We start from the raw sequence: 21,349 nt of genomic DNA on the forward strand, positions 1-21,349 counted from the left end.
GACTTTTGGATTTCCCAAGCAAATATAAAGATTTTTGAAAATTAGAAGAAGAGTAACCCCAAATCTCTTCCTTCCCTCCTCCCTCTCTCCCTGCTTCCTTTTCAAGTGCTAAAAAAAAAAAAAAAAAAAAGACAATCTATAATCACCATCATTTCTTTAAAAAAAGGACATTTTAACAACAAAAAGTGAAAACCACATAATTTTAGAATAAAGAACAGCCCTTTAAATTTAAGGAATCTAGATCAAGAAAATTTTATTACCTTCTTTTTCTAATCTTGTTATTATATACCTGTGGAATTTTGGTATATTCATTAGGATGTGTTTTGGCTACAAGCGATGAAGAACATGGAAGTGGCTTAAATAATACTTCAGGTCATTTCCTTACATATGAAGAGGTCTAGAGGTTCGTGGTTGCCAACAATAGTTAGTTATCTTGTGATGCTATCAGATACCTCCCTTACCCCAGCTCTCTTTTCCATTGTCTTTAGCCTATTTACCTTTTTCTCAAGAATGTAGCTTCATGGTCATTAGATGGCTGCTCTACTTCCAAGAAGATGAAAGGAAAAGGGCATAAGGCCTCGCTGTAAGTTGAATTTTGTCCCCCCAAAAGGTATGATGAAGTCCTAACCCCAGGTACCTGTAAACGTGACCATATTTGGAAATAGTCTTGACCAATGTAATTAGTTAAGATGAAGTCATGCTGAATTAAGATGGGCTCTAATCCAGTAGCTGGTATCCTTATAAGAGAAAACAGACAGATACCGAGAGTATTTCATGGCATGAGAAGACACAGAGAAGCCACAAAGGGACACATGAAGACAGAGGCAGAAATTGGAGAGATAAAGTGTAAGCCAAGAACATCAGGACTGCTGGCAGCCATTTGAGCTGAAGAAAAGGCAAAGGATTCTTCCTCAGAGCCTTCGGAGGGAGCAATACCTGAGGTCAGATATATAACCTTCAGAACCGTGAGGAAATAATTTATGTTGTTTTAGGCCCAGTTTGTGGTATTTTGTTATAGCAGTCCTAGGAAACCAACACAAGCCTCTTCATCACAAAGCCTTGTCTTGGGAAGTCTCCAGATTACTCTTTATAGCCTGTTGGTGAGAACTGGGTCAGATACCCAAACTTAGAAGCATCAACGGCCCAGGGGAAGGAGATTTCCATAACTGGTTTAGATCTATACTGATTCATTCTTGGGCCTGGGGTAGGGTCTGCTCTCCCTGTGATCAAGGGATCTCTCTGCACCACCTGAACACATTGGAAGAAGGGGAAATGGCCTTGAGGAAGCAATAGACAATGACTGTTGTATGCGAAGATGGGTCGTTTTGCCAGCGTTTGAGATTCACCCCCAAACAGATCTTTACATTCTCCAGAATCACTCAGAAATTTAGGTTAAGGATCAAGGTAGGTAGTTCCAGGGTAAGAAGTTAGAAAGGTGAGGGTATCTGAGAGGTAGTGTCCACAGGGAGAAACCATGGGATCTCATCTAAAACTAAGAGAGAAATTATGGAAGCAGCCCCAGTACCCATCAATAGATGAATGGATAAAGAAGATGTGGAATATCTTTAGCCACAATGGAATATTATTTAGGCATAAAAAAGAATAAAATCTTGCCACTTGCAATGACATGGATGGAGCTAGAGAGAATAAGTCAGTCAGAAGAAGACAAAAACCATATGATCCTCTCATATGTGGAATTTAAGAAACAAAACAAACAAGCATAGGGGGAGAAAAGAGACAGAGAGGCAAGGCAAAAAATAGACTCTTAACTACAGAAAACAAACTGACAGTTATCAGAAAGGAAGCGGGTGGAGGGATGGGTGAAATAGGTGAGGGGGATGAAGGAGTGCACTTGTTGTGATGAGCACAGGGTGAGGTATGGAATCGTTGAATCCCTATATTGTGCACCTGAAACTAATATAACACTGTATGTTAATTCACCTGGAATTGAAATTAAAAACTTAATTTAAAAAAAGTTTTACTTGGGGTGCCTGGGTGTCTCAGTTGGTTAAGCGTCCAACTCTTATTTATTTATTTATTTTTGAGAGAACGGGGAAGGACAGAGAGTGAGTCAGGGAGGGGCAGAGAGAGAGGGAGACACAGAATCTGAGGCAGGCTCCACGCTCTGAGCTGTTAGCACAGAGCCTGACACGGGGCTTGACCCCACGAAAGGTGAGATCATGAACCAAGATGAAGTTGGATGCCTAACCAACTGAGCCATCAGACGCCCCAAGCGTCCAACTCTATTTTGGCTGAGGTCACGATCTCACAGTTCATGAGATCGAGCCCCACATGGGGCTCTGCACTTTCTCTCTCTCTCTCTCTCTCTCTCTCTCTCCCTGCCCCTTCCCTGCTCATGTTCACTCGCATGTGCTCTCTCTCTCAAAATAAATAAATAAACATTTTAAAAAGTTTTACTTAGACAGCTAATAATAGCTAAATTAGGTAACAAACCTTTGCAAGAATACTTACTAAAATGGAGGTGGGGTATATCAAACTCCACATTCAGTATGACCTAGCATTTCTTAGCCAAAAATAAAAGGGGGGGGGGGAGAAAACAGCAAGATGTTAATAATGATTATCCCTGGGGAGTGAGTTTTTTTTTATATTGTTATAATTTTCTCTGTTATATTTTTCTGTATTTTTAAAATTTTCTACAGTGAGCATGGATAATAATATTTAACATTTTCAAATGAACATATGCTAAGCATTTTACTTGAATTTTTTTTCATTTCATCTTCCAATTCTTTGCAGTGGGCACTATTGTTATCCCCATTGTACAGATGAGAAAACTGAAGTATGGAGCCATCAGTTAAATAAAAAAAAAAAAAAAAAAAAAAAAAAGGAGAGAAAACCAAGAGAGAGATGGTAAATGAGAGAAAATGAAGTGTCAGGAAACTGGAAATCCAAGGAAGGTGAAATGATCTGGTGCAGATGAAAACCCCCCATCCTTACTCCAAGGGAATTACTACCCTCGTTTAACTATAGCTGCAACATATAGTAAGACATGCGTTTTAAATCTTCACTCAGTAACAGGCTTAAACAGTTAAACCTGGCACCAAGTGATAAAAGCATCAGTGTTGTTAAATGTTTTTTTTTTTTTTTCAGAGCTAAAACAGAGACTAAATGTGCTCATGAATTTAGCTCTAAGGACCAGAGGTGATAGAGTAGCTGTCCAAGCATTCCATCCACTAGGCAACTCCCAGCTCTACACATTCTGGAATTCCTCTCAAACATTAAATCCGTTGAGTGCATATCTGGGAACTATAGACATTGTCTGGAGGCCAAGTCTTGTAGAGACTGTTACACCTCCTTGGGGCCCCTGGGTGGCTCGGTCGGTTAAGCGTCCAACTTTGGCTCAGGTCATGATCTCGCGGTCCGTGAATTTGAGCCCTACGTAGGGCTCTGTGCTGACAGCTCGGAGCCTGGACCCTGCTTGGGATTCTGTGTGTGTCTCTCTCTCTGCCTCTCCCCTACTTGTGCTGTGTCTTTCTCTCTCTCTCAAAAACAAATAAACAATAAAAAATTTAAATAAAAAAAAAGATAATTACACTTCCACTGGAATCTTCCGATGTGTGCCAGCCAAGCCCCATTCTGCCACATCTACTCCCTGGACCTGGCCTTTACTCCAACCGCTCCAAAGATAGGGTTCCAAGAGGCCAACTGATCTATCTGTCTTTTCCCAACCACACCAGTTCTTTGACCATAGCTGCTTTATTCCCACAGTTTGCTCTGCCTGGGAGCACCTCCTCCCTCTTGGTGACCCCTCTGTTCCCCAGACATATATGTGTCGTAGCACTAAGGCAGAGTATGGCATTTGTTACATGTCTGTCTCACCTTGCTGAAGACTTTGGAGGCAGTCGCCATGCCTCAGTTATCTTTGTATTCCCAGCATCTAACACAGTTGAGGGTTTATGTGAGATCATGGACCAAGATGGATGGATGGATGGATGGATAAGTAATTAAATCCCAAGGGAAGCAGATCATGTTGTAAATTCCTCAGCTGGGTTCAGTGATGTTCCCACACAGAAGCCTTAAGTCACAAGAATCCAACAAGGGTGTTGGCCACAGGTCTTCCTGGTCTGTGGAAAAGTAAGAGATATACACAGTGAGCATTGGGCAAAAGTCCTTTGAGGTAGTCTGATTTATTTTTACCAAATCCAATGCTCAGTTGTGGCGATCTGTTTTTTAAATTTTCTTTTTAATGTTTACTTTTTTAAATTTTTTTCATGTTTTATTTATTTTTGAGACAGAGAGAGACAGAGCATGAGCAGGGGAGGGTCAGAGAGAGGGAGAGACAGAATCTGAAGCAGGCTCCAGGCTCTGAGCTGTCAGCACAGAGCCTGACGCGGGGCTCGAACTCACGGATCGCGAGATCATGACCTGAGCCGAAGTCGGACGCTCAACCGACTGAGCCACCCAGGCGCCCCAATGTGGTGATCTGTTTTTAATGTGTAAATTCTGCTTTCCTAAGACATTGAGAGGGACCTGCGCAATTACCTCGTTTCAAGTCCAAACTTCTCCGAGTTCAGGACTTCCTTTTGTGAAATGTGCAACTGAGCAGTTAGCGGTCAGAACTGAGAGCGGCAGAGCCCTGCAGATGTGAACGTGATATGGAAGCTTTCATCATGCAAGTGGAGATGTGAGACGTCAGCTATAGCCGTCGGCCACAAGGCGGTGGTGGGGCAGGCAGGGGGCGAAGGGAGTTTGGACGAAAGTGAAAAGCTCAGGGGCTGTCAGAAACACATTCATTTTACATGGTCTCCCTAAAAACAGGCCTGTTGCTGGCAAATGAAATGTTTCCAGCCCCAGTTAAACAATTGCTGGGTTTAGCTGCTAGACTCATGTAGCTTCTTACTGTGAAACAGCTCTGCATTGCATTTTCCTTTCTTCCATTTATCAGGTCACTGTGAACTTTCTCTCCATGTTTACTCACAGTACCAGAGTCTACGGGGGTGGGAGGGAATGCCTTCACCTGTCTTGAGACCTCCCACTGTTCCTCATGATTGACCTCACCGAGCTACTTTTTTTAAATTTCCTATACCTTATATTCCGATCGTTATTATCTTCTCTTTTTTCTTCCAACATTTGTTTCCTACCTGAATCTGGAAGTGACTTTAAGAAGTGATCTAAGCAGAAGACATGCATCGTTTTCAGACCTTGAGAGGATCCACACTACTTCATGGGATGCCTTTGTGTGAACTGGAAGAAGGCATTCCTTCTGGGCCGATGCAGCCCCACAGTAAGGTACAGGTTTAGTGAGCAGAGAAGCAGACTGATTTCAGGACCAACTCTATTGTGCCATGAACAACCTGCCCAGCTGAACAGGTGCAGTCCTGTTCAGAAAAGAACAGTCCGTAATCTTCCTTAAATTGTTATTGTGACCATTCTTCTCATAACGAAGATATTCTTCTTTAAAGTCCTTTTAATGGATGAGTGACCTCAAACACACATTTATTTCTTCAATCTTTGGTAGTTTACAGGTCCTTGAGTGGTGTCGAGGCTACACAGTGGCCTTTCTGCTGCCCTAGCATCAGGTGCAAACACCATGGACTTGGCCATCCCTTTCTAGCGCTGTATCGCCATCACACATATTGCCTTCATTTCAGCAAACAACTGATGAGCAGGGACGCTGAGTCAGACTCTAAAAGCCAGCCATCTTTTGTTTCTCTCCAGCCTGGCATTTTCCCTTCAACTAGCCCTATGACGAAATGGGAGTCCTTGAAATTTCCAAACAGAAAGTTCCCCGAGATGTTTGGCAAGCCCTCCGCATAACTCTCTGCCGCTCCAGGCCTGAGAGCCACAGAAGAGAGCTCTTGGGTTGGCTCCTCCAGCCCCAGCTGGCACTTGTCTCAGCCGTTCCCCACCCACATACCCACTTCAACACAATGTGCTCAGAAAGGTGCTTGAAGTGCACAGACTGGTTCAATGTCATTTGCAGGAATCTCTGAAACTCCACACAGAAACACAATGACAAGACCTCATGCACACAGTATTTTGTTGCAGAACAATATTGTCATACGCATGAGTTCGTGTAATCTTGAGTTGGACTTCTCGCCCAACAAGCAGAAACGCCTAAACTCAGATCAGCGAAAGCTGTCTATCCCAGCCTGTCCTTTTCTGTGGTTCAGGTTGGTTCATGAGAAGGCAGGAGCGAGAGCCCTGCTCCATGGGGCCCCATTCTCTGGGTCTCAGTCTCCAAAATGGGTGCAGATGTCCCCCCAGTTCCATTTGTTCTGACCCACTTCTTCCTCGCCCTGAACCCCGAGTCTGTGGCCTCGACACCTTCCCTCTGGCTCCTTTTCTTCCTTCCAGCTCCCTGCAGGCTAAGGGTGACAGGCTTTCTCTCAATGCCCTTCAACTTCTTCAACTAGAAACCTTTAGGTCTCCACCAGTTTCCAAGGCAAATCTTTATGAGCCGCCACCTAAATCCTGAGGCTGGGATACAGGATTCATTCACACAAAACCTTTATCTCTTTTTTTTTTTAATTTTTTTTTTTCAACGTTTATTTATTTTTGGGACAGAGAGAGACAGAGCATGAACGGGGGAGGGGCAGAGAGAGAGGGAGACACAGAATCGGAAACAGGCTCCAGGCTCTGAGCCATCAGCCCAGAGCCTGACGCGGGGCTCGAACTTGCAGACCGCGAGATAGTGACCTGGCTGAAGTCGGACGCTTAACCGACTGCGCCACCCAGGCGCCCCACCTTTATCTCTTTGAAACAACAGTTACATTAACTGATGCCTATTCCTGTCTGTATGATAGCCACCGCATTCTGTGCTTTATGCGTATTCTCCCATCTCATTCTTACAACAAACACGTAAGGGGGCTACGAAAAGTATGCCCATTTACAAATGAGGAAGCTGGGGCGCCTGGGTGGCGCAGTCGGTTAAGCGTCCGACTTCAGCCAGGTCACGATCTCGCGGTCTGCAAGTTCGAGCCCCGCGTCAGGCTCTGGGCTGACAGCTCAGAGCCTGGAGCCTGTTTCCGATTCTGTGTCTCCCTCTCTCTCTGCCCCTCCCCCGTTCATGCTCTGTCTCTCTCTGTCCCAAAAATAAATAAACGTTAAAAATAAATAAATAAATAAATAAATAAATAAATAAATAAACAAATGAGGAAGCTGAGGCTGAATTTAAGCCGCTTTCCCAAAAGGACCCAGCTGGCTTCACAGCCATGTCTGTCTGTGTTCAGACTCGCTTTACCTCCTTATCTTCTGATAAAGGTCTGCTTGAAATCCCCAGGTTTCTCCTTAATGCCATACCCCAGCATTACCATTCAACGATCTACCAGATCTCAGGGGGGCGCCTTCCCCAAACCTTCAGCTTGCGCTTCCCCAGACAAACTAGCATGTTCACAGCCCAAGGCATCTACCTTACTCTCATCCTAGGCAACGTGGAGGAAGCCACATTTTCTTTACAACCCAGAAGAAGAAATATTCACCCCCAGGCCTGCAGCTCTCCACAAACACTGTGGAAATATTCGGGGCGCCTGGATGGCTCAGTTGGTTAGGCGTCTGACTTTGGCTCAGGTCATGATCTCACAGTTTGTGGGTTCGAGCCCCATGTCAGGCTCTGCACTGACAGCTCAGAGCGTGGAACCTGCTATGGATTCTGTGTCTTCCTCTCTCTCTGCCCCTCCCCTGCTTGTGCTCTGTCTCGCTTTTAAAAATAAAGAAACATTTAAAAAAAAAAAAAAAGACGTGAAAATATTCATCATCTAGTCTTTGCCCTAAGGCAGAGGTTTTCAGCCCTGGATGCACATTAGAATCACAGGAAGCTTTCCTACAGCATGGATCCTTGGGTTCCCAAGCCCAAGGCAACTGATACAGGATCTCTGGGGGTGGGGCCTGGGTGCAGGTGGATTTTTCGTTTGTTTGTTTTTACTACCACGTAATTCTAATGAGAAACCTACATGGCCTTCTCTTTGTGATCCATATTCATTACATTTTCCTTTTTTAAAGTTTATTTTATTTATTTTGACAGAGAGACAAAGTGAGAGTCAGAGAGGGGCAGAGAAAGAGAGAGAGAGAGAGAGAGAGAGGGTATCCCAAGCAGGCTCAGCAATGTCAGTGCAGAGCCTGAGGTGGGGCTCAAACCCACAAACCGTGAGATTGTGACCTGAGCCACAGTCAGACACTTAACCAACCAGGCACCCCTCGTTACCATTTTCTATAGCTGACTCAGAACCATCAGTTGATATATGGGGCACCTAGCACTTGCCAAAGAGGTGACAGTTCGCTCTCCGTATCTCCTCATTAGCTCCTGACCAATAGAACATCCATTCGCTCTGTCTCCTCCTGTGAATATATCCAATCTATCTAATATCATTGTGGAATATCTATCCATTGTTATAGAACTACTGTTTTCTCGTTGCATATAGATTTGCTTTACTTAAACAAACTGATAACTATCTCAAAGATGTAGACTATGCTTTATAATCTTTGCTTCTTTCCACAGGGCCTGCAAATAGCTTCGAAACCACAATAGGCAGTAAATGAATGATGATGATAAGAAAACCTATTCTTTTTGCTTTCGTTTCCCTTTGATATGAAAGGCAATTAAATAGGCTGCAGGGAACAGGGTGTTTAGAGGCTGAAATAAGAGAAATATGTAGCCTGGACAAAACCAGAAGATGTCCAGGAAGCAGAGACAGATAAAGGCTCAGAGACGTTAAGTAATTGGCTCAAATGTGCACAGAAAGTAAAAAGTGGAGTCCGTTTTGCAACCAGGCATTAGACTGTCCCTATTCTGTGTTGGCATCACCATCCATCCAGTTGTCCAAACCACTTCAGAAACCCGTGTTCAGTTAACGGGACAAGGAGGCCATTAGATTGAAATAGCTTTTAATGCCATGGCAACCTGTGTAAGCAAACTAAAATCTAAGCCTGTAAATGCCTCAAGATTACAAAGTTGAAACCTAAGGGTAACCAATCACAACCGGCCAACTAGGCTTTAAGCTAGAGCCAATCAATGACTTCCTTGCTTTACTTTCACCTTTTCTCTACAAAGAAAGTCTCTCTGGGAGCTCCTGTTGGTGGAATTCTCCTGACCACTTCTGACTTGGTGCTACCCCATCAGAACTGATTTTTTGCTCAAATAAACTCTGAACAATTTTAATATGTCTCAGTTTATCTTCTAACACTGGGAACCATTCTCTACAATACTTCTCTGGCCATGACTCTTGTACCCTCCTCCAATTCCGCTTGCCATTTGGTTCATCAGTTTGCCCCCACCCCTCTCGATCACCACCGTAATTCAAGATTACTGCCTTCGCACGCCCAGATTACCCCGGTAGCTAGAGTCGAAGATTTGGAATACTGGCTGACCTCCAAAACAAAAAGATTAAACATTGGGAATGACTTTTATAAACTGTGAGCATTTCTTCTAATCTCTTTTAGAGACACAGACCTACTTCTGTACATGTAGTCCTTAATGGCTTAAATCATGGTCCACTGGGAAGTTACAATTGTCTTTTCACCCACTGACATAAATTTTGGTGTGAGGGTCAGCGCACCTGCTCTAGCCCTATACATCCCATTGAGGCAACCAGATAGTCTCGGAGATTCTAGTCTTGTTTGCTGATTGCATTTCACCAATGTATTTCATTGTCCGCCATTTAGGACATAACTGTGATGACTGCATTTGGTGTCTTGAGTTGTGGTTGCTTTTAACCCACTTCATTCCTCGGTTTCTCCATGGCTGGGGCCTTGTGTTGCTCTTGACCTCACTAACCTGAATTCCTGGGTTTCCTGCCTACCTATCACTGAATAAATATCCCATGCCGTGATACTGAAGTGGTTTTTTTTTTGCTGTACTTTGCCACCTGTAGGGGCATTTGGTCAGGCTGCCTTAAGACCTCTCTGCACCACTAACTGCCTGCCCTTTGCTGCCAGCGTCCTTCAGATAACTTTCTCTATTGCCCCTCAAACAGATCTGCCTCCCCACTGCCTTCCTCATCTCGGAGGTGGGTCTCCTCACAAGCGTGGGAACTAGTTTAGACCCATAAGTGTCCCTTTGATATCTACTTATTGCAAACACAAGAGAAACTTCTTCAGGGCAAAGGGAGCTGGTCATTTTTGGCAGACTGCTCAGGCTGTTTCAACAATGAAGCTTCTCCGAATATTACGGTCTCCTGCTCTTCTGGGAACCATGGAACAAAGTACTCTAGTTAATATTCTCAGCTGACCTGCCAAGAAGGAAGGTCACACCGGTAGGAGTTCCATATACTATTTAAAGAACAGACGTTCCTGAGATGGGAGAACAGCAATATATGGCCAGGATTTTAATGAGGCAGGGAAAGGTGGGATGTGGCAAAATGAGATAGCGAATGAAAATTCCCTTCGACCTTCACACTGGCCATTTATTCTGTTTTGTGATTCCATTTAAACTTATTGTCTTCATTGGGAGTATTGTGCATTATTAGCATTATATATTTAACCTGTTCTTTGAAGAAATGTGTACTTGTATGAGATAAAAGAAGCCTGCTTTAGTCTTTGGGAATTAGTCTTCGGGAGTATTCGTAAAAATTGGAGCTGTGCCTCAAGAGAGAAAATGAGGATGATGAGGATATGAAATGATCTCTCTCCGTATTCATTGTTTACATTTCAATTCTGTCTCGTAATTGGTGGCTATAAGGTTATTCCTTTCCCTCTACCTATGCTTCTTCCTCTCTGATTGTCTTTCTAAATTCATTTAGAGGCAGAAAATCCCCCCAAAAAACTACATGATCGTAGGTAGAGGAGAGTTGAGCATTACACTAGAGGTGTAGTTCTTGTAAGCAACACGATGCAGTGAGAGTCAGAAAGACGATTGCTCAGGGCAGCTCAGTCCAGTGTAATATCAGACATGGAGGCGAGTCAGGCAGATCAAAGAAAGTGGTACCTGAGTCCGTCCGAGTTGTCTCACCCACTTTTCCTATTCTCCACGTCTTCAACTTCCATTCACTTTTCTGCGTGTGTCGTTAAATACTTATTATACGCTTTACTATACTCATGCAAATAGCATTCATAATTTAATATTGAGTGCACTATGATTACTATTAAATTTCCTTATCATTTGCTTGTTCCCTGTAGTTAATAATTGTCTTTAAAAAAAAAACTTCTTCGATTTCTTTCCCCATTACACTTCTTCCCACACCTTCTAATATTCTATCAGACCGGTTTTCCACAAGATTAGTCAAACCAGGGAATGTATCAATTCCAGTTCCAAAATAAATGAATTCTTTTAAGTTTGCAAGGAAATTTGAAAATCCTGCCATTTTTGAAATGGAGTCTGTACGAGTGTCTTTTTTAAAAAATATGCAAGGGGCGCCTGGGTGGCTCAGTCAGTTAAGCGTCCGACTTCGGCTCAGGTCGACTTCGGCTCAGGTCATGATCTCACAGTTCGTGGGTTCGAGCCCCGCGTCGGGCTCTGTGTTGACAGCTCAGAGCCTGGAACCTGCTTCACATTCTGTGTCTCCCTCTCTCTCTGCCCCTTCCCTGCTCATGCTCTGTCTCAAAAATAAATAAACATTAAAAAAAATTTTTTTAAATAAATAAAAAAAATTAAAAATATGCAAACCACAAAAAATATAGGTAGAGCAGGCCATCTGCAAGTGGGAGCACTTCATTAGGGGTCAGTAGAGCTCAGGGGCTAAGTTTCTGGCATCAGAGTGCCGCTCTTCAAATCCTGGCTCTGCCCACCTGAAACAAGTTACTCACCTGTTTGTGCCTCAGTTTCCTCATCCATAAAATGGAGATAATAGTACCTACCACAGGGATTGTTTCAAGTTTAACTTAAATAATGTATGTAAGTCTCTTTATAGGATGCTTGACACATAGTAAATTATCAGCACGTGTGACGTATTATCTACCACAATAACAAAGGAAGAAAGTTAAACAAAATCAAGACTTTATTTAAAGTGTATGCATGTATACCTGAGACTAATATAATTCTGTGCATTAATTATACTGGAATTAAAATGAATGAATGAATGTCGACAAAAAATCCGCATCTAACATCATACTTAACGGAAACTAGATGTGTTCTCCTGAAGATTAGAAATAAGGCAAGGATTCCCCTCTTACCACTCCTTTTCAATATTGCACTGGAAGTCCTAACTAATGCAATAAGATTTTTTATCAAGGAAATAAAAGTTATACAGACTAAGAAGGAAAAAATAAGCTGTGTTTGCTTACAAATAACATGACTCTCTGTGTAGAAAATCCCACAGAATCAACAAAAAACCTCTTGTGATAATAGCAAGGTTGCAAGACATAAGTTAATATACCAGAGTGATTGCTTTCCTAACACCAGCAATGAACATTTGGAATTTGACATTTAAAACACAACACCATTGGGGCGCCTGGGTGGCGCAGTCGGTTAAGCGTCCGACTTCAGCCAAGTCACGATCTCGCGGTCCGTGAGTTCGAGCCCCGCGGCGGGCTCTGGGCTGATGGCTCGGAGCCTGGAGCCTGTTTCCGATTCTGTGTCTCCCTCTCTCTCTGCCCCTCCCCCGTTCATGCTCTGTCTCTCTCTGTCCCAAAAATAAATAAAAAACGTTGAAAAAAAATTAAAAAAAAAATAAAAATAAAAATAAAACACAACACCATTTACATTAGTACTGACAAGAAAATAAAAATCCAATGATAAATTTTAAAACAAATGTGCAAGATCTATGATGAAACATATGTGCAACACTCTGATGCAAGAAATCAATGATCTAAGTAAATGGGGGAGGTGTTGCATGGATAAGAAGACTCAATATTATCAAGATATCACTTCTTTCTAATTCGATCAGCAGATTCAACTCAATCCTAATAAAAATCCCAGCAAGTTATGTTTTGGCTATCAACAAATTGATTCTAAAGTTTATATGGAGATGAAAAACACCCAGAATAGACAACCTAATAAGAAGAAGAAGAAGAAGAAGAAATTCAGAGGGCTGACACTATCTGACTTTAATTCTTTCTATAAAGCTGTAGTGATGCGGTATTGGTGAAAAAACAGACCAATAGATTGATGGAACAAAATAAAGAACCCAGAAATAGACCCCCATAAATATAATCAACTTCTCTTTGACACAGGAGCAAAGGCAATTCAGTAAAATAACGATAGTCTTTTCAATAAATGTTGTTGAAACACTGTACATCCACATGGGAAAAGAAAAGAAAAAAAAGAATTGACACAAAAATTAACCTTTCACAAAAATTAACTCAAAACGGATCACAGACCTAAAAATATGAAACAATAAAACTCTTAGAAGATAAAATAGGAGGGGCGCCTGGGTGGCGCAGTCGGTTGAGCCTCCAACTTCAGCCAGGTCACGATCTCGCGGTCCGGGAGTTCGAGCCCCGCGTCAGGCTCTGGGCTGATGGCTCAGAGCCTGGAGCCTGTTTCTGATTCTGTGTCTCCCTCTCTCTCTGCCCCTCCCCGTTCATGCTCTGTTTCTCTCTGTCCCAAAAATAAATAAACATTGAAAAAAAAATTTAAAAAAAAAAAAAAGAAGAAGATAAAATAGGAGAAAATCTAGGTGACTTTGCATCTGGCGACGAGTGTTTAGATTCAGTATCGAAAGCATAATCCATGAAAGAAAGATCCGTAAGCGGGACTTCATTAAAATTACAAACTTCCGCTCTACAAAAGACACAGTTAAGAGAATGAAAAGACAAGCCACAGACTAGGAGAAAATATTTATCAAACACACAGGTGATTAAGAACTTACATCCACAAGGTACAAAGAACTCTCAAAAGTCAATAATAAGAAAACACCCTAAGTTTTAAAATGAGCAAAGGATCTGAACCTCACCAAAGAAGATATAGATGCCAAATAAGCATGGGAAAAGATGCTCAACACTACATTTCATTAGGGAGCTGCAAACTAAAACAAAAAGGGCACACCTATTAGAATGGCCAAAATCCAAAAACAATTACGACACCACATGCTGGTGAGGACGTACAGCAACGGGAACTCTTCAGGGCGTGTGGGAAGGCAAAAGAGTACAGCCACTGAAGACAGTTTGGCAGTTTTGTACAAAGCTAAGAGTTCTGCCAAATCTCTATTTTGTTTTTTTGTTTTTGAACGTAAAAGGCATATTGCTAAGTGAAAGAGGCCAGCCAGGAAGGAAAGGCTATATATCCTGTGTGATTCCAACCATAGACATTCTGGAAAAGGCAGACTAAGGAGACAATAGAAAAAGCAGTGGTTGCCAAGGTTTCTGGGGGAAGAGAGGGTGAGCAGGTGAAGCACAGAGGATTTTTAGGGCAGTGAAACTTTTCCCGATGATGCTCTAATGGTGGATACAGGATGATATGTGACGCCATGAAACATGGTGGCTACAAATGAACATTTGTCCGAACCCATAGAATGTACAACACAGAGGGAACCCTAATGCAAACTGAGAACTTTGGTTAAATGATGTATCAACATTGATTCATCAATTGTAACAAATGTGCTACACTAATGCAAAATGTAGTAATAAGGGAAACTTTGGAGGTAGAAGAGGAATATGTATAGGAAAGTGTACTTTCTTATTCGATTTTTCTATAAACCTGAAACTGCTCTAAAAATAGCCTATTAGTCAAGATACATTTTATATATATCATTTATGTATAGTGATACAACATGTTTCACCTAGGACGCTTCAAAATTACTTTTATATTGCAATATCCACTGTGAGGATGAAATCTATTCTCCACTCAAATATACATTGATACTTATACATTTATATATACAATTTGCGTGTGTGTGTGTGTGTGTGTGTGTGTGTGTGTCCTGCTTTAAAACCTTTATTTCCTCCTCAGTGCCCTCTACAAAACAATCCATATTCACTCCTATGCTTATAGAATCTGGCACGGTGCCTAGTTCCTAGCAGATACCCATTAATATTTGCTAACTCAATGTTTGTTGAATGATATGTCAAATATTGGATGTAGATGACTATGGATGCACTAAACTGTGCTATCATGTATCACCTACATATTTCTCCATCTTATTTATAAGGTTATACTGACAGCCATTTCCAACTGCCTTGCTGATATCAGGACACAATGTACCTATAGCATTCCCCTGGTATATCTAATCTCAGCTTAGCTTGTTAGAGTAGGTAGAAAAATAATAAGGACAGGTAAACAGTAAAGGATATATGACATATGGATTAAAAGGCAGAGTTGCTCATTTAAATTCTATTTCTCCAGTTTCTTAAAAACAGAATAAAGAATTGCTGGAAGTTATTTGGAAGGCTTTTTAAACTTCTCGGTAGTATGGTTATTAATACTGCCCTAACAGTATTACTATTCTTACAAATTACATACATATATTATTATATATATATTATTATTGTTCCTTAACAAAGAAACACGTATTCTTAAGTTCATCTTCGAGTAAACCTGAACTTCCATCTGAAAATGGGCCATGGAGCCCTGCCCAATTTTGAAGAAATATTAAAAAACATTTGGATCAACTACAATATCAATATACCAGTGTTAACAAATATCTGATTATCTATATTCATTGTAAGCACCACAAACAAAATAAAAACTATACTAGAAGATACTTATGAAGCATTCAGGCTTTGAGAACCTGATTTCAAGGATCCACAAAGACAAAGAAATGAGCATTCATTAAAAACTCCATACTTCACAGAAAGGTTGAAATCTGGGATGCCTGGGTGGCTCAGTTCGTTAAGTGTCAGACTTTAGCTCATGGCACGATCTCGCAGTTCATGAGTTCAAGCCCTGCATTGGGTTCTGTGCTGTCAGAGCAGAGCCTGCCTGGGATTCTCTCTCTCCCCTCTCTCTGTCCCTCCCCCACTTGTGCTGTCTCTCTCAAAATAAATAAATAAGCAAACTTGAAAAAAAAAGGGGGGGAGGGGAGTTAACATTTTCCACGGCAGGGAGTTACTGCTCTAAAGCACCATCTCAGCTTCCTTTCTTGGGTTTGTAAGACTCCGAAATTGTGCCAAAGTTGCCTATCAAGAAATGTTGCTACACTGCAGAAGCACGTGAGTTTCCAGGCTACGCAGACTGGATGTTGCCTGGGAAACTGTTACTGGCTTCTGCTACAGCTAGAAGGGAAAATGTCTGTTCCTGAGGCAAGAATGGCATCAGAATTCTCTCTGACCCTTCTGTAGTTTCTGCAATCCTCATGGCTTATCTGTCCCCTGTCCACAGCTCCCATTTGACCTGATTTTGTGTGATTCCTGATTCCCAGATGTTTGCTTGAATTTGACTCTCTCACTCTCTAGACAGAAGCAAAAACCTAATGACTGCAAAGCTGTTTGGTTTTACCTACATGGTGTATTTATTTATTTATTTATTTATTTATTTTGACCGATGTTTAAAAATCAGGATATATCTCATAAAAACCTTTACAGCTTTGCTTTTTGAAAAATTGGAGTACCTGGCAATAACTGAAACTATTTTCTCTCACAGAGCAGTCTGTTAGAACAGAAGGGCTAGTGCCTACTTAAATGGCACGTGTTCTCCATTTCGCCACAATCCCCACTATTCCCTATTGTCCCCGACAATGAGACTGCATATTAAGTTTTCATTTACCACTCTACTTTCGCGCTTTTTTTTTTGTCTTCATGATCGAGAGGTATTTTTCTCTTCCATTTATTCGTAAGAAGCGGCAAAATGAGATAGGAGAGGTTTAAGAACTTCAAGAAAAAAATATACAATACATTCTCGGAGGATACAAAGACTATTTCTACATGTTTAATATGGAAAATGAGTATACATCCAAGAACAGATCCTGCTTCACGTACTGTCTTATATCTCACGTCTAATACCTACAGCTATTGGAGTTTGTGGCTTCTGGTATAGTGTTCAGACATCCGGGTTTTCTTAAAGTGGTATCATGCTCTGGATGTATCCCCAATCCTAGCTTGCTGCCTCATTTCCTCAATTTGCCTACAGACCAGGAGAAGTAAGTCATACATCTACAAGTAAAGGTTCTGTGTGGCTCTAATTGCTCCTACTCATTGTCTACAAAGAAGCTGATTTCCACACATGGGCCAAAGCGTTTCCTTCTAATTTAGCAATAAATGCTATATAGTCAATGATTCTTAGCATAAACGAATCTGGACGTCCTAGCTCACTGACCCCCTAATCATTTAATCTTTGTAATCGTGGTTGTGTGTAGATTATGCTAGAACAATCAACAACTTTAGCCGATAGTTTTTAGCTAAAGAGAAGGGAAGGGAAGGAAGGAGAGAGAAGAAAGGAAAAGGAACACAAATAGCACTCAACAAATGTTAACCATAATATTGTGCATATTATATCGATGCCGAGTACCCTTAGCATCAGGTTTAGGGTATTTTCCTCTCTTCTTGGTAATTACTTCAGCCTACTGGAGACAAGGCAAAAGTTTACTGCAGTTTTCTGCACTCTCAAATGAACTGATCATTTAAAAAAAATTTTTTTTAACATTTATTTATTTTTGAGACAGAGAGAGACAGAGCATGAACGGGGAAGGGGCAGAGAGAGAGGGAGACACAGAATCCAAAACAGGCTCCAAGCTCTGAGCGGTCAGCACAGAGCCCGACGCGAGGCTAGAACTCACGGACCGCGAGATCATGACCTGAGCCGAAGTCGGACTCTTAACCGACTGCCTGTCTTCATGATCGGTCGCTTAACCGACCGAGCCACCCAGGCGCCCCGATCATTTTAAAAATCCTAGGGTCGCCTGGGTGGCTCAGTAGATTAAGAGTCTGACCTTGGCTCAAGTCATCTCACGATCCGTGAGTTTGAGCCGTGTGTGGGGCCCTGTACTGACAGTATGAAACCTGGAGTCTGCTTCTGATTCTGTGTCTTCCTCTCTCTCTGTCCCTCCCCCATTCATGCTCTCTCTCTCTCTCTCAAAAATAAATAAACATTTAGAAAAATTGTTTTAATCCTAGGTTTTTAAGGACCTTGTTTGTTGGAAAGGAAAGCGAGGAAACAGACCTGCATGCGGTCACGGGATGGCAGCAGACCACCAGATACCCCAAAATCTCCTTAGAAGGAGCAGACCAAGGTTACCCTGGTGGCCTTCAGGGAAAAAGCTTCTCAGGTCCTAGGTGGCATACCGTGGTCAAAGCATCAAGTACATAAAGGGACCTTAGCCTGAAGATGACAGACCGAGGGCTAAATGGGTTTAAGTCTCTGTCCCCAAAATGTAAAATAAATGATTAGGATAGTCAGGGCTGGTCTGAATAGGCACATTGGATTGGTTCAGATGAAGCAGGCTCGTCTGTTACCACAGATGAGTCAAGGCTAGACACAATTAGGGCCATAAAAGAGGAAGCCCTGAGCCACTTCTCCAGGGCAGTCTGAGGCTTTGGGGACATGCCCTCTGGCTGGCTGAGGCTGCTGCTTCCGTCCAAGCCTGCAGGCAGAAGTGACGGCCCAGCACATCAGCAAGTGGCCAACAGGAGCTCCCGGCTGCCTTTTTCTGCAGGGGTGACAATGTGGCGTGCTTCCTGACCTCTCTCTCTTCCTCCTCTGTACCAAATGATGAAGGGACAGGACAATCAGAAAATCTTCCTTGTGCGAACACGGAAGTATGCATTCCTCATCAGACACAACCACAAGGTAAAGAAACCGCATCAGCCTTGTGGGCTGGGTCCTGGCCCTGGCAGTCAACGACATACCCACGCACTCTTGAAACATCCGCTGAGCGCTCACTTAGACCAGAGGCTTTTGCGTTCCCCTCCCCCCACGCTTGGGGGCTTTCCCATTTGAAGAACTAATAAACTCCCTCTCTAGTTTTCTTCAACAGACCAAGCACGTGACAGGCGAGGTCTCCGATTTTTTTTCTTCGCCTATTTCCTCCTAAAATTTAAGCCCGCAGTTAGCCACACTAAACTGCAAGAGAGTGCGGGCTAACACAGCTCTGTGAAGCATACCCCACGTTTTGTTGTTGCTGTTTTCCTGAGGAGTGCCAACAATCCGAATAAGATTGTTAATAAATAAGGTATAAGGAATTTCCCCCAGGACCTCACATCTGCAGTTCCACCCAACGTCAAGGACTTCTGAGCCTGCTGTCCCCAAACATATGCCTGAAACCAAAGCAGTGACATGTTCGGTGGTGAACTGGGTGCTGCGTCCTCAGCTCCAGCCTCTCTCTTCCCCTGATAATAAAACACCCTGCTTTACTTCACCACAAAGTTTGAATTGCCCTGTATGTCGCCATTCCCTGTGTGGCACCCCATAGGCGTGGAAGCCGCAAGGATCGGGAGGTGTGAAGGACCCAGTTTGGGGGAGGACAGACTGGGGGTAGGCTGAGGCAGGCTGGGTCTGCAAATTGCTACTTCCTAGCTGACTAGCGTGGCCTGACGCCCTGCAGGGTGGTTTAAAAAGTAACAGCTAATGGACACATATGTCTGGAATGTAAAGGAGCCGCCCAGTCCATGGCGCCAGTAATCATTGTTGCTGATTTTGTAAAAAGGGTTAGTATAAATTGTTAACATTCTGAGCGGTTGATGATGCTCTCAGTGTGCGTTCAGAAGGATCTACTCGGTATGCGCTTGTGATGTATTATTGTGATCTACGGGAACCCAGATGCCTTGTCAATTGGGGAGCCTCAGACCTCACCGAGGCACTGCTGCGTAGGTATTTGCCTAACATGCCTGATGAAGAAAAGGCAAAATGTTGAGTATTTTCAGAAAAATTCTGACAGGATGTAGCCGGTTAAACGCAGCCTCTGAAAGGGAAATGAAATTGTAAGCTACACATCTTTTTTTTTTATGTTTATTTTTGAGACAGAGGGAGACAGAGCGCGAGCAGGGGAGGGGCAGAGAGAGAGGGAGACACAGAATCTGAAACAGGCTCCAGGCTCTGAGGTGTCAGCACAGAGCCCGATGTGGGGCTCGAACCCATGGACGGCGAGATCATGACCCGAGCCGAAGTCGGACGCCCAACCGACTGAGCCACCCAGGCGCCCCCAGATGCACATCTTAAAAAGAGCATAGACTGCAGACAGAGAAGGGGATGGAGGAAGAAAGGAACACCTGTGGGAAGATAAATCAGGAAGGCACGCCCGGGTTTCACATTCGAACCCAGGTAGCGGCATAGGGAGAGAAGAGGACAGATCACAGAGTGGTCCAGAAAGGAGAATGGACTCCACGCCTGGAGTGGAGGGAATCACAGACGATCTTGCAATTTCTGTCATGGAGCGATTAAGTAAATATTGACTTCACTTACTGAGAGGAGGAACAAGCTTGGGGACTAATGTAATTAGTTTAGAATTTACTTTAAATTGGATACTTACGTCATCGCGGAGTTTATTCAACCAGGAACAAAGAGCCGTTTCTTTCTTAGCTATTTTTGTCATGTGTTTTAAGACTGCCCCATGATTTAACTAGCATGCATCTCCAAGAATAAACGCGTATATAGAAAATAAACACGGTCTTTTGTTCTAATACAAATATATAGGGTGACTGAGTCCACAGTTATGCAACACCTAGAAATCATGACTAAGAAGCTAGAACATTGACATAGAATTCAAAGATTTATGATCAGGGGTCAGTAAAACTGGTAATCATCAGATTCAGAGAAGTGAAAGTCATTTAGAGTTCTCCCTTTTCATTTGTTTGAATATATTTCAGAGATTCCACAACCAACTGTTAAGCAAAAGAATGTCCTAAAGGAGAAAGAGGAAGGTAACAAGAAGAAAGCAGTAACACTAGTTTTGTAAATAATAATTTGGAAAAATGTCAAAAAGTCTACTATTTCACTGGTAGAATGGACTAGTGATCAACAACTGATTTATAAAACAAACAATGCAGGGTGCCTTGGTGACTCAGTGGGTTGAGTGACCCACTTCGGCTCAGGTCATGATGTCGCAGTCCGTAAGACCTGATGTCGCAGTCTGTAAATTCCAGTCCCGCATCAGGCTCTGTGCTGACAGCTCAGAGCCTGGAGCTTGCTTCAGCTTCTGTGTCTCCCTCTCTCTCTGCCCTTCCCCCACTCACGCTCTGTCTCTGTCTCTCTCTTCTTTTTTTTTTTTTAATGTTTTTATTTTATTTTTGCGACAGAGAGAGACAGAGCATGAGCAGGGGAGGGACAGAAAGAGAGGGAGACACAGAATCCGAAGCAGGCTCCAGGCTCTGAGCTGTCAGCACAGAGCCCGATGCGGGGCTTGAACCCACAGACTGTGAGATCATGACCTGAGCCGAAGTCGGATGCTTAACCAACTGAGCCACCCAGGCGCCCCTGTCTCTGTCTCTCTCAAAACCAAATAAACATTAAAAATTTTTTTAAAAAAATAAAATAAAATAAAATAAAATAAAATAAAAAATAAAAACAATACAAGTCAGGTCAATCATTATAATTATAAAGTAAATATTCATTTGAAAAGAATCTGACCAGAGGCCACTTTTTCCAGAGCTA

At 42.7% G+C, this 21,349-nt stretch overlaps 1 protein-coding gene across 2 annotated transcripts in view; it reads left to right on the forward strand.

The window, feature by feature from the left end:
* The window catches only part of PCED1B (PC-esterase domain containing 1B), a 138,324-nt gene that overhangs the window by 92,838 nt on the left and 24,137 nt on the right, over positions 1–21,349 (forward strand). The gene's annotated exons all lie outside the window — the stretch shown is intronic.

Source organism: Prionailurus viverrinus, chromosome B4 (assembly GCF_022837055.1).
Source record: "Prionailurus viverrinus isolate Anna chromosome B4, UM_Priviv_1.0, whole genome shotgun sequence".
Taxonomy (NCBI): Eukaryota; Metazoa; Chordata; class Mammalia; order Carnivora; family Felidae; genus Prionailurus; species Prionailurus viverrinus.